General features: G+C 38.9%; 1 protein-coding gene across 4 annotated transcripts in view; it reads left to right on the top strand.

The window, feature by feature from the left end:
- Positions 1-21,851, top strand: part of EEFSEC (eukaryotic elongation factor, selenocysteine-tRNA specific) — a 153,722-nt gene that overhangs the window by 67,151 nt on the left and 64,720 nt on the right. The gene's annotated exons all lie outside the window — the stretch shown is intronic.

Here is a 21,851-nt window from a genome sequence, read left to right as displayed (position 1 = left end):
TTTAGGGAAAAGCATTATATGATCATTTAAAGTTTTATGTGAATCACATATTTTGGAGCAATATCAAAAGGAAGGAAGAAAAGAAATTAAATTCCACGTTTTATCAGTAAAAAAGTGATAGGTTTGTAAACAATGTCTCCATTTTGTTCTAGTGCTTTAGTGTACAACACAAAGCCTGTCTTTCTAGTCTTTGGGTAATCTTTATTCAACATTTTGCAGAAAAACAAGTAAACCATGAACACTTGGTATAGATAGTGTCAATATTCAATAAATATGGATAAAAGATTCAAGAGGAAGAAGACCATTCTCTCTGATTGGTTTTTAACTCTGCAGTTTTTTTTGCCACATCTGGTTTGTTCCATGCTACCTGCTGGGTTACCAGGCTAAGGTTAATTAAGTTGTCCCTTTGAAGCCCTTCTGCTGTGCAGTAGTACACTCTTAGAAGAGGTGGGGCAGACTGTTTCAGTAAATGTTTGCCCCTTGAGAACTATAATCTGTTGGTTTGGTTTGATTTGAACTGAAGCTGAGACATGGAGTTATCTAGTGAAACTTTCAATCAAGACTCATTGATGTTCTGCTAATGGAACAATACTTGGATGATTTGAAATAGCATACTATGTATTGAGAGCATTGAGTTTTTAAGTTTGATGTTTTATCATGTTTTTAATCTGTTGGGAGCCTCCCAGAGTGGCTGGGGAGGCCCAGCCAGATGGGTGGGGTATAAGTAACAACTTCAACAACTACTTCTTCTTCTTCTTCTTCTTCTTCTTCTTCTTCTTCTTCTTCTTCTTCTTCTTCTTCGTGCATGCTCCATAAAAAGGCCGAGCCATAAATCTCCTTAGCCCACACTATTTTTCAGGGGGTGCTCAAGAGTATGCAGTACCAGCACCTCTTTTTTGTTGTTAAAAAGTGTGGCACTTACTATAACAACTTCATGGTGACTATTGGCACCTATTTTTCTAGAAAAAAAGCTCTGCCCTTAGCTCCTCTGTTTTGCAGCATTGATGGTGAGTGATGGCAGCCTAGCCCAGTGGACAGTGTGGGATCCATCAGTGACTCCCTAAACCCACTGCAGACAGACATAGCAATGGTTATTAGGTGTGATAGCTAAATGAAGACCTCATGCTCAGGAGCATGTGTGCGTGAGTACCATTATCTATGAGGGAGGGGCTGCACTGGGAGATGCCACTTTTGGAAACAGCGGAATAATTTTTGATCTAATTCAGTGTGACATTTTTATAATCCCACATAACAGAGAAGATAGCAAATGCAGGTTTGCAGTGAGGTGCTCATTTGGTTGTCTGTGGGGAGTAAGAATTGTGTGAAGGTCAGCATGTGATGTGAAAGCCAGTTCTCTATTCTAGCTGAATATCTGTCTCTTTGTGGATACAAGTCAGCTAAGGTCAGGGCATGGCTCACTTATAGGTCCTAGCCACCAGTTGAAAACCTGGAGTCTTTTTCCATCAGAGGCCTGCTTCTAATTTTATTTATTCCACAGAGATTTGTTTTGTAAGTGCTTTGGAAAAAATAATAATACCGTGATGGTCACATGATCATTTCATAAAGTCATTTTAAAGGTGTGAAACCATGAAGTTGCTTGAGTCTATACCTTCATTGCAGCTTCCTTCAGTTAAGGTTTGTTTATACAAGCAGCTATTATGAGATAACCAGCTATTAACTCATTTCAATCGGGTGTTTTGTTCAGTGATTAAGGGGTTATTTAGAGATAACCTAGTCAAACACTAAATAACTCTTTAATCAACTTAAAAACCAGCAGAAAGAGGAGAATATAAATATACAGTATAAGAGAGCAAAAATATGAGAAGTTATAACGTGAAGGCTTATGTAAGCTAACAAAAGAAGTTTACATTGAATTCCATAGCAAAAAAATGGAAGCTAGTTTAAGGAAGAATCAAGAGAGATATGAATAAAATGGAAAGCAAGAGAAATAAGATGAGACGAAGAATTCAAATTCAAATGCAACAGTTAGGTAGACCCCATAAAAGGAGATTGCAAGAATCAACTCTAGGTAGTGTAAGAGAATTGAGCAATATTTTTGTGGTATCAAAAGGAATGGCAGCTTGGGGAATGTTTAACAGTTGGTAATGACTAAGATTTAACTGTAATTTCAGGCAAAGAGAATTTCCAAATTATGAACTTGTGATGAACTTGTGAAGAGAGGACAAATAGGAAGGGTCAGAAAGAGAACTATGAGGGACAAATCAAAAGTTAAGTTTACATGATTTTAAAAAACCCAAAGGGTTCTGTAAAGAGACAGTTGTAAAACAGGTGGATGTATTAAGTAATGAAAAAGACAAGCCTGTGCTGGAGAGATACAGTTGTAGATTATAGGCATTAAAATAATTGACATTAAACTAACAAAGAGTGGGAGGCAAAGGAAGAAAACAAAAAAGGGCAAGAACAGAATCTATTGGAACGCCATTCCAAGAGACATCATTAACAGAAACAATAAAATAACATATTTTGTTTTATATGGCTCTGCCATCAGTAGATCTCCATTTTTATTTCCCAGCTCTGTTGACTCTGAAGCTTCCTAATTCAATTTAGGATTAGTCTTTTATTTCTTGCCTTGTGGTAGGTCTCATTGTAAAATGTGAACAACATTGATCCTCCTTGACAACTTGGTATGTGATTTAAGTATTTTAATATTGGTGAGATGCACCGATACTAAAGAAATAATAACTTTTATGGTTGTGTCGTAAAACATGTCTGCATTTTGTTTTGTTGCAATATTTTTTACTTTGGAAAAGGGCACTAAAGAGAAATTGGAAGAGAAATAGTTTTATGTTTCAACGTTGTTACTACTTCCGAACATTTTCCACAGTATTAAAATCTTACTCAGATTGCTGTATAAATAGGAGGAGAATTTCCCCACCCCACTCCAAAGTCAGTCTGTTTTAAAGTGAATTGCAGAAATATGAACCTAGAAGAGATAGTTTTATCACACCGACTCCTCACAATCAGCTACGTACCGGATTACTTTCTCTAAATCTCTGTTAAAATAGGAGTAGTGTGCTACAAGCACATGACTGAATAAAGTGCCTGCGGTTCAGATTGCACCAAATGATTCAAAACATAGTAGGCAAAATTTGGAAGAGAACTGCAAGCCCCACCTTCCCTTTCCACCACTCCAACATTTGGGAGCTTGTCCTTTTGTATCAGTGTCCTCACTTGTTCCTGGTGCCTCAAAGGATGTGGTGGTGGAGGGAGAACACTTTTGATGGAGGGGAACCCACCTCCTTTTGTAACAGTAGGTAACAACTAGAAATGCCCACCCTCAAAAAAAATTTCTTTAATTTTTCATGTGATTTCTGTGCTCTGAGTGTTTTTGAAGGCTGGGAATTTGAATCTCTAATAGGAAATTGTTTTAAAATTCCAACAGAAAACTTCTTTTGGGTGGCCAGTGAGTGGCTTTAGGGTGAACAGCCCTATGTTCTCTATCATCAGTTATCCTTTCTGATGCTCATGCAGGGAGCAGGTGACACCCCGACTTGGATGTTGAAAAATTGATGCTGCAGTACTGAAATAAAGTAAGCTACAAGAGATTATTTAAAAAGACATTTTTGGAGTTCTTGCACAAATTTGCCTTAGATTTTTTTTAAAAAAGTTTTGTAAGAAACAGAGCTTTCATTAGGAGTGAAATACTGGAATTGATTTAAATGGTGGCCTCGTGTGTCTGTATTGAAATAACGGGGGAAATAGACATTTGTAAGTTATGAAGTGCAGCCATGTAAATAGCTGGCCTGAGCATCATGTGACTCAGCCAGGGTGGTCAGATGAACTACGGGGAACTCACAGAAGCATCATGCTGTCAGAATAAAGGTATATAAAAAGGGGGGGGGATTCGTATGTTAAATAAAAACTTGGGCCAGATAGGAGCTCTTGTCCTGGCTATTGTGATTGAGCTGCCATGCAGAGACCCTGTGGTGCACAGCTGCATAAGAAAGTGAGATTTTTAAGCTAAGCATATCTTTGGGTGCAAACACTGTGTAGGTTTGTTGGCTAATCTCTAGTATTATCACTGTTCTTCAACATATCAGAAGAATTCACTTCACAGTAAGGTGATATGGAGGCTTCTCTGTGGAGGCACACCAATTGCTTGTGGAAGTATGTTTGTCACCCACATTGACACTTTCAGGCATCAACTGACGGTTCATTGGAACATGAATGGGATCTGGAATCCTATATTAGTAATTTTTGTCTGTGTTATGTATTACCTATTTTTTGGTATGAAGTTTTAAATGTCTCAATTTATTGTTTTGCAGTTGGTTGCATTTTGTTGTTGTTGTTGTTTAGTCGTTTAGTCGTGTCCAACTCTTCGCGACCCCATGGACCAGAGCATGTCAGGCACTCCTGTCTTCCACTGCCTCCTGCAGTTTGGTCAAACTCATGCTGGTAGCTTCGAGAACACTGTCCAACCATCTCATCCTCTGTCGTCCCCTTCTCCTTGTGCCCTCAATCTTTCCCAACACCAGGGTCTTTTCCAGGGAGTCTTCTCTTCTCATGAGGTAGCCAAAGTATTGGAGCCTCAGCTTCAGGATCTCTCCTTCCAGTGAGCACTCAGGGCTGATTTCCTTAAGAATGGATAGGTTTGATCTTCTTGCAGTCCATGGGACTCTCAAGAGTCTCCTCCAGCACCATAATTCAAAAGCATCAATTCTTCAGCGATCAGCCTTCTTTATGGTCCAGCTCTCACTTCCATACCACTATATATTTCCATTTTTAATGAACCATGGCTTATTATTAATGAACCACTGTGAATCACAATTTACTCCTCCCCACTTGTCATGAGATGTAACCCTAAGCCAAGTAACATGGTTTGTTTCTCCATGGTGTGAGTGGGGAGGGGGGAAATGAGTGCAATAACCTGTTGCACAGTAAATGGTGGTTATTGGTAGCTTATGATGTGGAAACCTGGCCTTTGTTAAAGCAACAAGTAGTATCACAAAATCCTATTGGTTTAACCTTCCCTTATTACTCTTAAAAATTGTTTTAATCTTGCTTCAATTAAAAAGCAAGCAATAGACTCAAGAACCAGGATCAAAGTACAGTTTTCTTACCTGAAAATTTTAGAGTAGTCTTTCTCTAAAAGTGCTTTTCAGAGGCTTCTAATTATTTTATTCTGATGGTTTAGGTTGTCCCCCCCTCCCCGGGAGGTGGATTTGATTGTTTAAATTTTGATAATCACTAAATGACTTGAAAAATTAGGATTTCAGAGGCTAATAATGTTTTCAACCCGTCAATTATTTTTAACATTAAAAGTCAGCAGATGGAGCCAAAGACTTGTAGAAAAATTACTGGCGCTGAATGTATATTAAATTGCAAAGTACTTTCCTTTCTGCTAAGTGCTTGTGCAACAGCTCCAGTGCAACAACTTCAAAAAATGGGGGGGGGGGGGAATCTCAGTAACTCTTTCAAACATCCTTAACTCACCTTACTGAACGTATACTGAATTCCATTGTGCCAATTAGTCATTCGAGTTCCTAGCAAATTGGCAAGGAATAAAGTTGCAGCTGAAGATGTTTTTTCCAACTGACTTAAAAAAATAACTTCACCAATGATTTATATTAGAAACAAATTCTATAGTTAGATTTCAAATGATTTATCGTTTTGCATAACATACCTCATAGGTATCAGCTGGGTGTCTGTGTGAGTTCACTGCCAGTTACCATTATGACGTCAGTTCATGATAGAGAGCAGAAAAGTCTTATTCACTCTTTTTATCATTATGAGATAGATACTCTGCAACACTGTAGTACTGCAGCTTCTTTAGGACATTTGAGGGCCCCCATTCCCATCACAGTCAAAAGGAAAAGCATAGCTATACCCTGAGGATCAGGAAACCAATTGGCTCTTCATTGGTGTAAAACTTTATAGAAATTTATTACTGTACTGACTTAGGGCTTGTCCACACTTCGCTTGTTCCGTGCCTAGGAAGCATGGGTCCAAGAGGTTTTCTGCTTGTCCCATGCTTTCTTGGCATGGATCCAAGTGGTTTTCTGTTTGCCCTGCTGCTTTCCCTGGGAAAACTTGTTCCTTACTGCTGAATAGGACCAAACGTAAATCTGTGGAAAAGCCATTTGCTCTGATTCAGTGGTAAAGAGAGGGTTTCCCCAGGGGAAGGGTCAAGCAGAAGTGAAGACGAGCCCTTAGTGGGTGTTAATAGTTAATCACAGATCAACTGAAATAAAATCCTTTGATTTCCGCACTCTGGCATTACACTTTACTATAACATGTGAAAGAACGACCAAAACATGTTGGTTGGTCACATCCCTTGCATCCATTCAGTGTTTACTAACTTCCTTTGGATTTGTAAATAATAGCAAGTAATGCAACACAGCAAACAAGGTTGATGGAGGACGCTTTTGCATGTTGGGTTTTTACCATTTTCAGGATGAAAAATGATCTCTGTTACTTTTGGCATTCCATCTGATTTTATACTGCGTGGACTGGACAGAGAATGTTTGAGTCACATTACACAGCTCTATTCTGCCTGAAGCAAGGAAATTTGAATTTTTTTTTATGGCTCTTTGCAGCTACATATTTTTTAAGCTGATTTTTTTTAGCCCATCCCCTCTTCATGGACTTGGAAGAATATAACAATAATTTTAAAATGTGTGCACGTGTGAAACCTGTATTTTCCAAGCTTGTTCCTGGCTACTTCCCCAAATTCAAGTTTGATTCACGTGTGAGAAGAGGCAATAGAATGTGCAAAGACCACCATTCTGTCCCATACATTTATTGTTTTGGCCTGATTTCCTCTTCACCTGCACAATTAGTAGTGTGGAAACCAATTCTGTACACTGCAATCCCATTTAAATAATGAGACCACATGAGTGGGTCAGATGGATGGATCTTTCCCATTCACACCCCCATAAAGAAGTTGCCATTTTTTTAAAAAAGAAGATGTTCATGTGATTGCTATCGCCTAGGTGGTTGCATTTTATACATTTCCACCCACTAAGGTGTGGGGTCGTAATACAGAGTCAGCTCTCATGCTGCAGGCTGTATAGGAAAGGTGGGGTGGGTGGGCTGACTTTTGTGCTCTGGCCTCTATTATGTGATGAACTTTATGTACCAAGTCCTGACCTTTAGAAGCAAAACATCTCCCTTTTTCTAGTAATCAGTGTGTGGGCTGCACGTGTACCAAATTTCAAACTTGTAAATGTTGTGGAAATACCTTGATCATTTTGTGCTGCACACCATGATCCCTCATTCATAATGATATATGTCTTATTTTCTAGTAATTGGTGTGCTTAGGACCCTGTGAAATCCATTTTCCACTCCTGAGTGTGTGGAAATGCATTAACTGTTTGCCAGGGTAATTTTTAGTCCCCAGTTTTGATGAAAAGCCTATGCTCATTTTTCTAATAATCAGGACATCTTGGACTACACATGTTGCGAAAGTTCACGTCTCTCTCTTTCTCCCATGTGGAATTGCAAGTATGTACATCATTAGAGATGATTTTGCAAATTGTTGAACCCTAATGTTCTGAGGCACATGACAACATGAAGCTCCCTTGTGTTGAATCAGATCATAGGCCCATATATCCCATTACTATTTTATCCTGATTTCAAGCAGCAATCTTTTCCAGGTTTGCTTAAGCCGTGTCCTCTATCAGGGATGGCTCTCCAGTTGTTGTTAGACTGCAAACCCCTTCACCCCTAACCATGAACCATGGTGAAGGTTTCCCAATATAGCTCAGTTCTTGGCAGTTGACAAATAGCAGAATAATCATCGTAGTGTGGTGTTTTTTCAAGGCGGATTTTATTGTTTGGCCTTAGACGTATTGTGTAGACCTCCATGTTACTATGTAAAACCAGAAAATAAACACGTTTCTAGAGAAGAAATTCAGAAAATGGTTTGGATCCTAAGGTGCACTTTTTCTCACATAAGGTGGGCCTTCTCAATTTCTGATTCTCCCTTCCTGCTGTGGCCCCTGCTTTGTTATCTGGAGGTTCCCTTGACCCTTAGAGTGGCTTTTTAGGTGGTACAAAGGGTATAATAAGGAGGATGGGCAGGTAATCTCACTTCTGCAAATGAAGTTCCACTTCCGCTGCTCTGAAGGCAAAAAATGTTTGCTCTTAAGAGTGAAGGCAATGGCTTGTTGCCTGTTTTGTTTGGCCTAAGAGATGCTAGTATTTAGCAAGTCTAATTACGCAGCATTATGCCACCCTCCCAGTTCACTGTCTGAAAAGGAAGATTGCAATCAGAATAATTCACCCTGTTGACTGATCCTCCTCTTAGGAAGAGCCCTGTTGGATCAGGTCAAAGGCCCATCTAGTCCAAAATATGGCCACCACAGCTAGTAGCCATAGATCACCATACCTTCTATGAATTTGTCAAATTGGTAGGATACCTCCATGACCACAGTTGCATAAAATGTGTATGAGTCTGGAGCATCTGTCCAGGACCACTACTGGAAGGCTTCATAGGCACTAGGTTGGGAGCCCATTACTTTAAGTAACAGTACCTGAATTTGCTTTTTTCATCCTCCCAATCAGAATAAAATTGGGAGGGTTTATGTAGTTTAGACTGAAAGCCAGAGGGCAAGGACAGATTTTTAAAATGGACATGTAAGCCACTCAGGGAGTATTTTTAACTGAAGAGGGAGGTAAAAATTTTAAATAATTTATAATTATTTATGAGTGACGAAAATCCTTTGCCCCCTAGAGTTGCTGTAGTAACCCATCTGGATGGTAAGTGTATAAGTAAATTGTTGCTGTTGTTGTTGTTTAGGCTCTGTTCTTTATCCATGCATCCAGTGTCAGCTCTTTTAGGTACTCTGGAGATGGCAGACCAGAAGTGGTTGCTACCCTTCCCAGCAAACAGTGGTGACCAACCTACTGAGAAGCTAGTGTAGCGAGTTGCTTTTGCCTTAGGCCTATCTCATTTCCTTATACATGTTCTGGGGCCTGTAAATCCTATCAGTGTCACTGTCCCCCACTGTCCATTGGGATCTCAGTATCCCTGATTATTATCCCTTGCTTGTTCGTTGCTCTTGCTGCCCAGAATGCTGCCACACTCTGTTGATTCCTCTTGCTTGTGCATCGAAAATACCCCCAGAAATTAGTAACTCTGGCACAGGTAGTTCTGGAAAGAGCATATCACATAAAGAGGTTGTCCCTCAGGTACTTTCTCTTTTGCATTCGAGAGGAGGGCATTGATTCTTCTGATCCAAAGTTGCTTCTAATTGGCTACAGTAAATTTCACGAGATAGGGATACCCAATAGAGATGCAGGGAAATAAATTTGCATAAGCATCCTCAAGCATGATCCACTATTGTTGCCTCAGGAGAATGGGCTTGTAGTTTAGGCCTGCCCCCACTCCCTGGACACCTAGGTAAAGATTTTCCCTGCTTTTGTTGCCAAGTGACCTCGTTAAGAATGCTGAAGTTAAAAACAACACCAGAGCTGCAAAAATGTAAATGGAAGAATTTGCGTTTTTTCCTGATGATAGCTTAAAGGTTTAGGCATGTAGGTGATATATTAAAAGATAATTCTTTAGAGCTAAGCATCTAGCATTTAAATGCTGCTGCAGTAACAGGGACAGAATGTAATAAGGAGGCTGAACTGTTTATTTTACTATTCAGGCTAATTTTAAACTTGGACAGCTTTTATTCTGCAAGTTTAATGAGTCTCCATGTTTATTATGTATAATACAGTCTTATGTACAAAGAAACCTCAATGCTGATTCAAGACAAAATATCATAGCAGGTCTACTTCGGTGAACTGAGAAAAAGCCTTATGCAAACAAACAGGATTTTGTGTTTGTGTGTGTTTTTTAAAAAACAAGCAGTTTTCTGTTGTTAGGTGAGCCTTTATTATCTCACAGGCTATATTACACTACTTTTAAGTGTGGGTGGCTAGGTGTGGAAATTCATACTTGAGTTGTCATAAAGTTTGGTCAACACCTCATGAACTTTTTATTTCAAGTTAATACCAGCTATTGTTGCCTCAGGAGAATGGGCTTGTAGTTTAGGCCTGCCCCCACTCCCTGGACACCTAGGTAAAGATTTTCCCTGCTTTTGTTGCCAAGTGACCTCGTTAAGAATGCTGAAGTTAAAAACAACACCAGAGCTGCAAAAATGTAAATGGAAGAATTTGCGTTTTTTCCTGATGATAGCTTAAAGGTTTAGGCATGTAGGTGATATATTAAAAGATAATTCTTTAGAGCTAAGCATCTAGCATTTAAATGCTGCTGCAGTAACAGGGACAGAATGTAATAAGGAGGCTGAACTGTTTATTTTACTATTCAGGCTAATTTTAAACTTGGACAGCTTTTATTCTGCAAGTTTAATGAGTCTCCATGTTTATTATGTATAATACAGTCTTATGTACAAAGAAACCTCAATGCTGATTCAAGACAAAATATCATAGCAGGTCTACTTCGGTGAACTGAGAAAAAGCCTTATGCAAACAAACAGGATTTTGTGTTTGTGTGTGTTTTTTAAAAAACAAGCAGTTTTCTGTTGTTAGGTGAGCCTTTATTATCTCACAGGCTATATTACACTACTTTTAAGTGTGGGTGGCTAGGTGTGGAAATTCATACTTGAGTTGTCATAAAGTTTGGTCAACACCTCATGAACTTTTTATTTCAAGTTAATACCAGCTACTGTGATCAATAAATGGACCTCAGCTTTTACATATGTTAGTTACACCATTAGTGTTGGGCCAGGCAATAACAAGGGGGTAGCCTGAGGTCTAAATGGTTAGTATATTATTTGGTGGAATTCCTTGGTTCAGATATAGGAGCAACAGAAGCTGCCCAAGAACATATGAACAGCCTGCTCTATCAGGCCAACGGCCCATCTAGTCCAGCATCCTGTTCTTGCAGTGACCAAGGAGCAGAACATGAGCTAAAAAGGTAAAGGTAAAGGTACCCCTGCCCATACGGGCCAGTCTTGACAGACTCTGGGGTTGTGCGCCCATCTCACTCAAGAGGCCAGGGGCCAGCGCTGTCCGGAGACACTTCCGGGTCACGTGGCCAGCGTGACATCGCTGCTCTGGCGAGCCAGAGCCGCACACGGAAACGCCGTTTACCTTCCCGCTGGTAAGCGGTCCCTATTTATCTACTTGCACCCGGAGGTGCTTTCGAACTGCTAGGTTGGCAGGCGCTGGGACCGAGCAGCGGGAGCGCACCCCGCCGCAGGGATTCGAACTGCCGACCTTTCGATCGGCAAGTCCTAGGCGCTGAGGCTTTAACCCACAGCGCCACCTGCGTCCCTTGAACATGAGCTAGGGTTGTCATATTTCAAAAAGTAAAAACCAGAGCATAACCATAAGGGTAAGTTAGAGAACCCCTGGAACCAGTCGAATTCAACTATGGGGTGTGGCACTCATCTCTACTTTCAGGCCGAGGGATCCGGCGTTTGCCCTCAGACAGCTTTTCCAGGTCATGTGATTAAACCGCTTCTGGCGCAACAAAACACTGTGACGGAAGCCAGAGCACACGGAAACACGTTTAGCTTCCCGCCACAGTGATACCTATGTATCTACTTGCACTGGTATACTTTCGAACTTCTACCTAATACAGAATCTTTGGCCCATCTAGCTCAGTATTGTCTACTACACTGACTGGAAGCGGCTCTCCAAGGTTTCCCATCCTTGGGAATTGGTCCAAGGCAGATGCTGTAGCACCCCTCTCTGAATACTAGTTACAATGGTACCTCGGGTTAAGTACTTAATTCATTCCGGAGGTCCGTACTTAACCTGAAACTGTTCTTAACCTGAAGCACCACTTTAGCTAATGGGGCCTCCTGCTGCTGGCGCACCGCCGCTGCACGGTTTCTGTTCTCATCCTGAAGCAAAGTTCTTAACCTGAAGCACTATTTCTGGGTTAGTGGAGTCTGTAACCTGAAGCGTATGTAACCCAAGGTACCACTGTATACTGTAGTTTCTTGGGTATAATTTGGTACCAGTCACACTTGCTGGGGTTATGTGAAAATAGGTTCCATCACATTTCAATTTAAAGTTGGACATGGATCCGTAATTGGGCTACAGTTTTATTTTATGACCAGGCCACCAAACAGTCCCTCTTTGCTCAGGTTTATACAGCGGTACCTCGGGTTACAGACGCTTCAGGTTACAGATGCTTCAGGTTACAGACTCCGCTAACCCAGAAATAGTACCTTGGGTTAAGAACTCTGCTTCAGGATGAGAACAGAAATTGTGCAGCGGCAGTGCGGCTAAAGTGGTACTTCAGGTTAAGAACAGTTAGCTAAAGTGGTACTTCAGGTTAAGAACAGTTTCAGGTTAAGAACAGACCTCCAGAACAAATTAAGTTCTTAACCTGAGGTACTACTGTATTTATAAATCCAGGGGAGAATATAACAGGAAAGGGAAGTGCTTGGTGTATGGAAGCCTCTGCCAGCCTATTCTAGAACCTTCTTGGTGTTCCATGGTAGCTTTCATTTTCTTGCTGCATTTTTAAAAATTCAAATTGATATACATTCAGTGGGTCTGCATTTTTTTATTGCATGAGACAAAGGGAGAAATACTATTAATTTGGTGAAAGGATATCTTCCCTTCTGTCACATTGTAATTAAAAGCAAAACACCCATCAGCAGGAGAGAATCTTTTGGTTAATAGGCGTTCATAATATTTCAGTGCAGAATTAGTGGTTCCCCCCGCCCCTAGGAGCTGCATTTCCTATCATTCTGTCTTGGGTTCAGAATGGAATATTTTTTTGAGAGAGAGATTTAATTAGTGGTATGATGAGAAACCCAAGCAAAGGTTTTGTTTTGAGGTGGAGGAGATGAAGTCTAGAGAGCTTGCCAATTCCCCCATCTTCATTACTATGAAAGAGGTAAACAGACTGCAATATGCTTCCTTATAGGTTAGTGTCTCTTTACTTTACATCCCCATTGCCAGTGTTAGGGAGTTCTGAGTAGTTCGTTTAATCTCTTTTGAAGAAAAGGTTAAATTTATATGCTAAGATCAGACCTTCCCTATAACTCATACAACTCATCCTGTTAAATGTTTTAATATATGGCACCACTGTTTCATTAAACAACATCCAGGAATAATTAGTTCAGCAACGATGCCTTGGAACAAAAGCCCTTGATTTAGTTTAACTTTATAAGTTAGGATTCTTTTGATCTGCAAGAACACATCTGGGCTCTTTAAGAAAGTAGAAAGAAAAATATTAAATCTTTATTAAGACTGCTGGTGAGGGTTTTCGAATGACAGTAACCCTTTTGTACCAAGATGTTATTTGAAGACAAAAAAGGGGGGTAAATTCTATATATTACACAAATCATGACATGCTGCTTCATTATTGTAAATACTTTTTTTTTGTTACCGAATTAATATTTTGGATTGAAGCTTTTACTTTCCTATTTTCTACCTTTTCTTGACAGACTTTTTTTTTGTCTTAGCGTATTCTTTTTCTTTTAGTATTTTCCCCCCAGGTGAGCATATTTGTATAACGTTAACCATGATGTATCTGTCCTTCCTGTTTCATGTATGTCATTTATTTAGGCTTGCATGGACATATTTATATCATTACTAAAGCAGCACAAATGCTACATCTTCCTCCCCTAATTGCTCAGATATTGGATTTAAAACAACAACTCTATCATTTCTTTCCAGAATTTCAAAATGGCAAATTCACAGCCATTTTGTGAATCTGGTGCCTAGGATCAAAGCCTACTTGTTTCTTTCAAAAGTTAACTGCTAGTATTTTATACAATGAAAGAGAATAGCATATAGTATTTTTGGTTTAGTTATTATAATTTGGCTAATTTTAAGATTACCTCATCTAACAACTGACTTGACCTTTTTTGGCCAAAGGTTTAGGAACCCCCTTAAGAATGGGTCCTGTGTTCCATTCACAGCATATCAAAAAACAGTTGATATGTCATTTCATATATTAATCACTGCTAGATTTAAAAGTTATCAACATCTGCATCTGCTTAATTTGTCATTATTTTTATAGCTAAAGCTCACAGTTTTCTATTTTATTAAATTTCAAGCAAAAATTGCCAACGGTAAATATAAAAAATTGACACCACTTACAAAACTAACAAAACTCCTTTAGAATTACGGTACTTGTCTTTAGTTCTTTCTTTCCAATGACTCTTTTTAATGGGGTATATTTCAGTTTTTAATACTGAAGTCACAAATGAGGAAAGGCAGAGTTTTGCTTACGAGAAAGAAATGAGTACAAGAAAACTGTATTTCCTGCTGTCCCCATACCTCTCCAGTAGAAGTGAAAACACCTAGCAATATTATTTTTCAGTAGTGATTTTATTTTAAATGCTGTTTTCTGTTCTCTGTATATCTTTGTAGGGAGGCAGTGTTTGCAGGCATTGTTGTTTTATTTTTAATTGATCCTTTAACTGCAAGGTTATGAACTAATTGTGACCTCTACACTCCACTCTTAATTGCTTCTGACCTACTCTGTTAAGTAAAAAGAAATAACCTAACAGAAGGGTAACCGGATCACTGCTGCCACACCAAGGAAACAGGCAAGCGTTGGGATGCTCTTTAATCTCTCTATCCACACAGCTCTCATTTTAATTTGCAAAATTGAACCCAGATCGAGAGCAGTAAAGCCTGAATACGGTAAATATTCATGCCTCAGTGATCTAGAGTAGCTCCATTACATTTCAGAGATTGGGAGAATTACCTTTTGGATTATGTATATTCATGGGCTGATTTTTATTTGAGATATAATATTACTCACATTGGGCTACATGTCACACATTCTACCAAAACCAGCCTCCTGACAAAGCTCCAAATGTTGCTTACACATAAAAAGTTTTACTTCTCTAGCCTATAGTTTCCCTTCTTTTATGCTTTTCAGCAACTAGTAATAAACAAAAATATCCTGTTTTGGGGGGTGGGGGGAAATTTACCCTCTGGAAGGTCTTCTCTATAAACCTTTCAGCCCTCTGTTTACTCTGATGTAGTATTTTGTGGACCACTTTGAAGTCTCTGGATGAAAGTGTTCCTATTGTTCTAAACCCAAGTCTAGAGTTAAAACAGAGGAATTCGGTTTATTTCATTGGAAGAATGAATTTTCCCACATGTAATTTTACAACCTGGTTTTTCCCTTGTGTATGGGTGAGGTCGTTAGGAAGAAACAGAAATATGTGGCTTGAAAGCACTTTTGATAACTTAAAGTTTACTTGATATTAAATGTTAATCTTATTTATAATGCATATACTATAGAAGAACAGATTGAGTTTCCCCTTTTCTGCATCTGCTTGGTGAAATGCTAACTTAGTATATACATTGACATGGATGGACATGGATCATTAGATATTTTAGTCAGCATGTTCTGTCAAAAGGAGTGGGATTTTCCACATATGTGCATATATTTGTGGCTCTAAGATGTTCTTATCAACATTTTAGCATTTTCCTTGTATATAGTAATAGGTACATATAAATAATATGCACTTGCTCTAAAATAGGAGGGAAAATAGCCAGCCTGTATGCTGCTGTGTGGTCCATCAGTTATCCCACTTCTGACACAGTTGCGGACAGCCAGGGCACGATCAAAGAAGTAGAACTCCCTCAGCTATTTGATGTGAGGGGATTATACTGACAGTCATGTAGTGATTCACTGAAGAATATCAGAACCTTTCAACCTTCATGTTTCCCAACTGACTGCAAAGGAAGATGTTTCTTGGTTCAAACTAAATCATGATTATTGCTAGAAATTGTTCAACTTTTTGTTTCGTTGAGGTGTTGCTTTTTCTGTTGTATTTTTATTGTCCTGTTATATAAATTTCTGAATCGACATTCCTGTACAAGTTTTCATCAAATTAAGTTGTGGGGGAAGCATTACCTCCAATGACTGTGTTCATTTTTCTCAAAAACAATTCAAATCTAGTTACTTGCAAATGTGGGAAATTTCATGTCGGGTACATACTTGGTCTAGGAATTAGAGATGCTATGTCCAAGCCTTTCAGGTATGATTAAATGAAAACTAGATCAATAAAGCACATGCCATAAGAAATATATATATATATTTATTTCAAATATATACTCATTGGGTCTGAACTTGCGGTGACTGACCAGGAATGAGGCCTTAGGGTCATAATGGTTAACTTCTTTGTTGTACCCATCTCTGATATTTCTTCTTGAAACCAGGATCTTGAGTTATTGGCTCCAGGATGCCAATGCAGCTTGTGTAGAGATCAAACTCTTCTCACAAAGCAGATGTTGCTTGTTCGATGGACAATAAACAAAGAAGGAAATTCAAAGGATTGACTACACTGGATACCTAGGTGAAAGGCATATTCTAGTTTAATATTTATGTCTTTCTTGTTAATCATATTTTCCCCTTCTTCTCTTGCATGGTTTCCCCAAACTGCTTCTCTGCCTCATGACAATTTGCACCATAATGGGTGCCATTTTCTTTGGAAAAATGAAGTTTCTCATTATTTCTCTACCTTAGGGCTTCTTGTTGAAAATTTAGCTCCGTGTCCTCATTCTCCAGTACATCATCTCCCGCTGAGGCCCTCAGAATGGATGTACACCCATCATTGCCGAACTATCAAGCAGCTATGCTTTTATGAGAGTGGGTTTTTGTGTGGTATCCATTAGAGATCTTGTGCCCTCCATTATGTGGAGAAATAGCTGGGGGGGAGGTCAGTGTCCCAAAGACCTGAGTCTGACCAGGCACAAGTTTTCACTTTGGTTGGATGGCTAATATGTGGCAGAAAATGCTTCCCACTTCAGGGCAGCCCAGAGTGCTGCTCAACATCATCTTCATACAGTATGAAAGAAGTGTGTTATACATATTTTTAAAATAATTTTTATTAATTTTTTTGCACATAAAATACAATAAAAGCTAAGCTAAAAGAAGTAAAAGTAAATGCAAAGCCCTCTATCACAATTGTATCATACACCTTAATCCACGCATGAAAAAAGGAACCCTCCCTGGTCCCACCTAGGAGCTTCCCTCTCTTTTCCCAACCTCTCACCCTGGGAGATTCTCTCTACCCTGCCTTTCATGCAGGGTCCTTTGTCTCCCATCTTGTCACCTTCCTGTGTGTATCTTCATTAATCCAAAATAAGGAACTGAAAGAAGCATGATACATCTATAACTCAAATAATTTGACATAATTCTCAGTTTAAACAAGTGGCCATCCATCTCCTCTTGTTGAATAAGTGTCACCATACGTATATGCTTTGAAGACAATGATATTTTGAGGAGGGTGAGATTCAGAGTCACTCCGTCGGTGACGTACTTTGAACATGGCCTTTGGTATGAACATGATATCCTCTGCCAATAAGCCTTTTGTGCTGTGCCAAGTCCTTCTCCTACTCATCTAGTGAAACAGGAAAGAGAGAGGGGGATATGTATGTGCTGAAACATCTGGAATGCCTAGTTGTTTGTATAAAACAGGCATGGTATCTTTTTTGGCTTTGGTACTTTGGTTGTGATTTTCCCAGAATCCTCCAGAGTAGTGGATAGGTTCAATCTTAAACTTAAGATGTAACATCCTACTAAGATGTATGGCACACTTGATGCATCTCTCAGAGCTAATGGTCTGTGCTGTCACCAGAGCCAAGAAGATAATGCCATGCCAGTAACTCTCTTGTCAAATTTACAATCTTTTATTCATGACCATGAAAGCGGGAATTTATTTTAAAACAGAAGGTCACTGAATTTTGTCTTTGGAGGCTGGTGCTCTGGAGACCTCCAGGGCAACACTCACTCTCTCTCACGCTCTCTCTCTCTATATAGAGAGAGAGTGCACGCTGGCATTAAACATACCTTTTATAGTGTATTAATGTTATATGTCAATGCAAGATTGAATTAGTGATCTGAACAATGCTCAGGGGTGCTGATAGAAGTCCTCACCCTTTCAGCAGCCCCTACTGCTGAAGAACAAAGCTGCAGTTCCATTTTTTTGGCAGTGAGCAAACAACCAAAAATTGGGCTGTATTTTCATTTCCCCCAAAATATGTCCACACCATTTTTCTGTCCTATGAGTATAATTTATATCTCACTTAAATATAGGGCCATCCTCTCATTTTAATAGAGGTGGTATGTGCATTATGTTAATGCACCAATTAAAGTTAGCTAACATGTTTTAAACTGTTTGATTACTAACTACCTTAACTATGTGTTCCAATCTGCTTTTTATTTTATTTTTTAAATTTTCCATTTCATAATTTACTAGTTTGCTGAATTTGCTGTGATTCTAGTTATTATCAGAAGGGCTAGGTTGCCTTTATCTTTTTTGTATCAGTAAGATGCAGTGACAGCACTGGAGGTAGAAGGATGCTTGGGCTCTTATCTAAAAAAGCTAAGAGCTATGGCATATGGAGTACCGATAACTTAATGAAAGTTGGATAAATAAAGGAAAAGAAGCTTCATTGTATCAGGAGAAAAAGCCATTAGTGGAGTTTTTGTATGCTGTTTTCTATTAGTTAAACTGCTTTGAAAATCTTAGTGGGCTTTTCCTTTGGTCTTCAAATAACAGGTTCTTTTCTTATATTGAACACATTTGTTTATCTTAAGGGCCTGAACAGTTTGGGTGCTTTTAATTTATCTCTCCTTTTGCATTTTTTTATCTGTGTATGAACACATGGACTTCCCCAGTCCTTCTCCTCCTCCACCAAAGCCATTTCACAAGCCTCTACATCATACTTAGAAATATTAATGTGATCATCCAGATAAAAATATTGAACATTCTTTCCTGATTTATTTTCAGGCATTACAAGTTGCTACCCCTCTAGTTAAATATGAAGCTGCTTTAAGCAGATTTTTCAACATTGGGAAGTGTTTGTTTGTTGATGAGCTTGAAGTTGCTAGATGAAGTTCCATTTCTTTCTGTGTGACTACCCAAAATGGATAAAATAGGTATGCCATTTTTGAGCTCTAGTGTGAAGGCGAGAGTCTATGTTGAACCAAATCTGTGACATCTGTGTGCTTTTAGAAAGATCTGAAAACTCCTTTTATAAGGGAGGGCTCAGGCAAGACTGCTGAAGCATGGAAAAGAGAATGCTCACATTCTTTTCCATACTTTCAGGGACTTGTGAATCACCACTACAGCAGTAGTCATATTGGGAGCATAAATTATCTCCTCACAGAGTGAGATGTGCATGTTATTTCTTTGCATAAAACACTGTAAGCCGTCTTTCTCCATTTCACGGGTTGGGGTGTGTGTGTGTGTGTGTGTGTGTGTACGTGTACACATGACTGACAGAATTTGTAATACAGATGTATGAAATATCAGTCTACACAGAACCATTCTACAAATAAAAATGAAGCAGAAGATTTTAGATTTCAGGTGAGCAGCAATAGCCTTCTTTAAAAACTAAGACAGCAGAGAGAGAACCTGTTAAGAACCTTTCTTTCTGATGTTCTGGTTTCCTACTTCCATGGAGTAATGTGGAGAAGCATTAAAAATGTGATGGTTCTACATGCAGTGGTACATTCCATTCTACTGCTATTTGTAGACCCACCAACAACACTTCTTGTGGAACAGCAAGATTTGGTTTTCTTGATAGACTTTTGCTTTTGAATTTGTACCTGGTTGTTTTCAGTTCATCAACTAAATCATGAAGTAGAACCGTTTATTTCATGCCCATTGATTTCAGCAGAACTACTCTGATTAATGTTGGAAATAATCCTACATGCCCCACTTTATCCGAAGTTTGTGGCTTGCACACATATACATAGAGGTGAGGCAACAACAAAACTTCAGATTTGGAACTTGCTATCTGACTTTTAAATGTATTGAGTTATTTGACAGAAGTATCTTTCCAGAGTGACACAGCTGATAACCTGCAAGCTTTCTGAGAAAGGAAGAAGTGCTGTGTTGAGTTGTATTTAAACAATACATTGGTTCCATAATCTGAAACTGTATATTGAACGCACAGAGTTCATCTAACAATATTAAGACGCTGAAGATCTTTCTGTTCAGATGAGTGAAAGAGACAGTGGCAGGCACACGTGGCTAATGAATAAACTGGGGAAAAAATATCTTCTTAAAGGATAAATATAAGAACAAAAAGAAATGCAGTGAAAAAAGAAACCATATTAAACTGAACTGGTTTGCCCTCATCAGGCTGAACCAACGTTGATCTTTTTGAAAAGCCTATTTTAGTCTTTATTTTTCCAGCCTTAGAAGTTTCTGAAGAAGAATAACTGATACAACTCTAAGCTTATTAGCATCACTCCAGACTCCATACTGTTTACATTTTTCTCATGTAACATGGATAAGAGAAAATGGACTATATCCATAAACAGTGGGCATAGCCCTGACATCACTAGTCCATACTTGTGCTTATTGTTTTCAAATTGCTGAAAATTAGAGCTTGCTTTTCATAAATCTCACAGTTGTAAAAAATATTTTAGTGGAAGGATTTATGGAAGAATACTGAAATATTAGGTCAGAAATATAAAGAACTGGAGTAAATGGGAATTATATTTATAGAATGGAGTAAAAAAATATTTTTCCTCATTTTCTATGTCTTAAGAGTGTCATGTGTGTTTCTTAAATGCATGTGTGTTTCTTTATGCATGGTGTTAATGCACTGATGGTTATATTTTATTAAGTGAAAATATTAAGCACAGTATCTGAGACATGCTCATGCTTCTCATCATAAAATATAAGAGCACCTTTTTACCAACAGAAAAGGAAGCGTAGTCCAGAGGTTGACTGCCTGCCCCCCCCACCTTTATTTGTGCCCACAGGCAGGAGCCTCAGATGCTGAGCTTCGGTGTTTTTGTTTTTTAAAGTAATTCGCTAGCCACCCTCTCAAAAAACTTATGAAGCAAATGTGCAGGTACCTTCTGAGAATTGGAAGGGCCTGCTCCCTTTCACTCCAGTAGGTTAGACAGCCAGCTCTCTGGCTTGCTTCACGGTTTTCTTTCATGCTTTTTCTAGCACTGGGAGGCATTTTTATTTTGGGGGAAAGCAGTGGCATTGTAGGGGATCTCTATCCCCCCTTTTCTAGTCCTGCCTTTTTTCTAGCTGTGGTGTGCATTCTGATGGGGGAGAAGCAGCAGCGATGGGGATGCTTCACCTGCTTGTTCCCTAGGCTCTCATTATTTCTTACATTTTGATTTTGAGGAGGGGTGGGGAGACAAAGGGGATACATTCCCCATTTGCCTTGATGCTTGTTTTATTGCTTTTTCTTTCCCTTTATTTTAAAAAATATTTATATTTTATCACAGTAACATCCTCCAGGCAGCTCAGTGTGGCACCCATGATTCTTTTCCTCCCCATTTATCCTCACAGCAATCCTATGAGGGAGACAGAGTGACTTGGCCAAAATTGGCCAGATAATTTCATGACTGAGTGGAAATTTAATCCTGTTCTCCCAGGTCAACCAGTCAGTTGATGCTCTGTTATATAGGAATACCAGTATTCTCAATTTTGTGTTAAGCCTCATGGCAGCCATTTTGTGTCAAACCAGGCCCTCTTGTGGCAGCCATTTTGTGATTGGTGGCAATGACATCCTCTCAAAATTCCAAATGTGCCCCTGGACCCCAAAAGGTTGCTAACTACTGCCTAGTCTAATTTGTAGAACTGCAGCAAATTCATATAAGAGAATAAAAGGAAAGTAGAAAGAGAAGGTCAGTTTTTTATTATTTTTGTATTATAAGATTGCTACTGTGTAGCTTAGTTGTACTTCTCAAAAACAAATCAGTGCCTTATTTATGCAGATACATACTGATCTGCTAATTTCTTTCAGCTACTATAAAAGTTACCAAATTCAAAAGAATGATTCTTAGTATTATTTTCTAGTACAAAAGATAGACAAAGCTTTTAAAAGTAATCCTTAGAGGAAGCATTCATTTAGATAATTTAGAGGGTAGATTTTTCTTGTAATTACTATGTATCTCTACTAAAGAG

The sequence above is a fragment of the Podarcis cretensis genome (genome assembly GCF_951804945.1).
Source record: "Podarcis cretensis genome assembly, chromosome: 2".
Lineage (NCBI taxonomy): Eukaryota > Metazoa > Chordata > Lepidosauria > Squamata > Lacertidae > Podarcis > Podarcis cretensis.
Note: the sequence above shows the minus strand (reverse complement) of the source record. Positions and strands in the feature narration are given on the sequence as shown.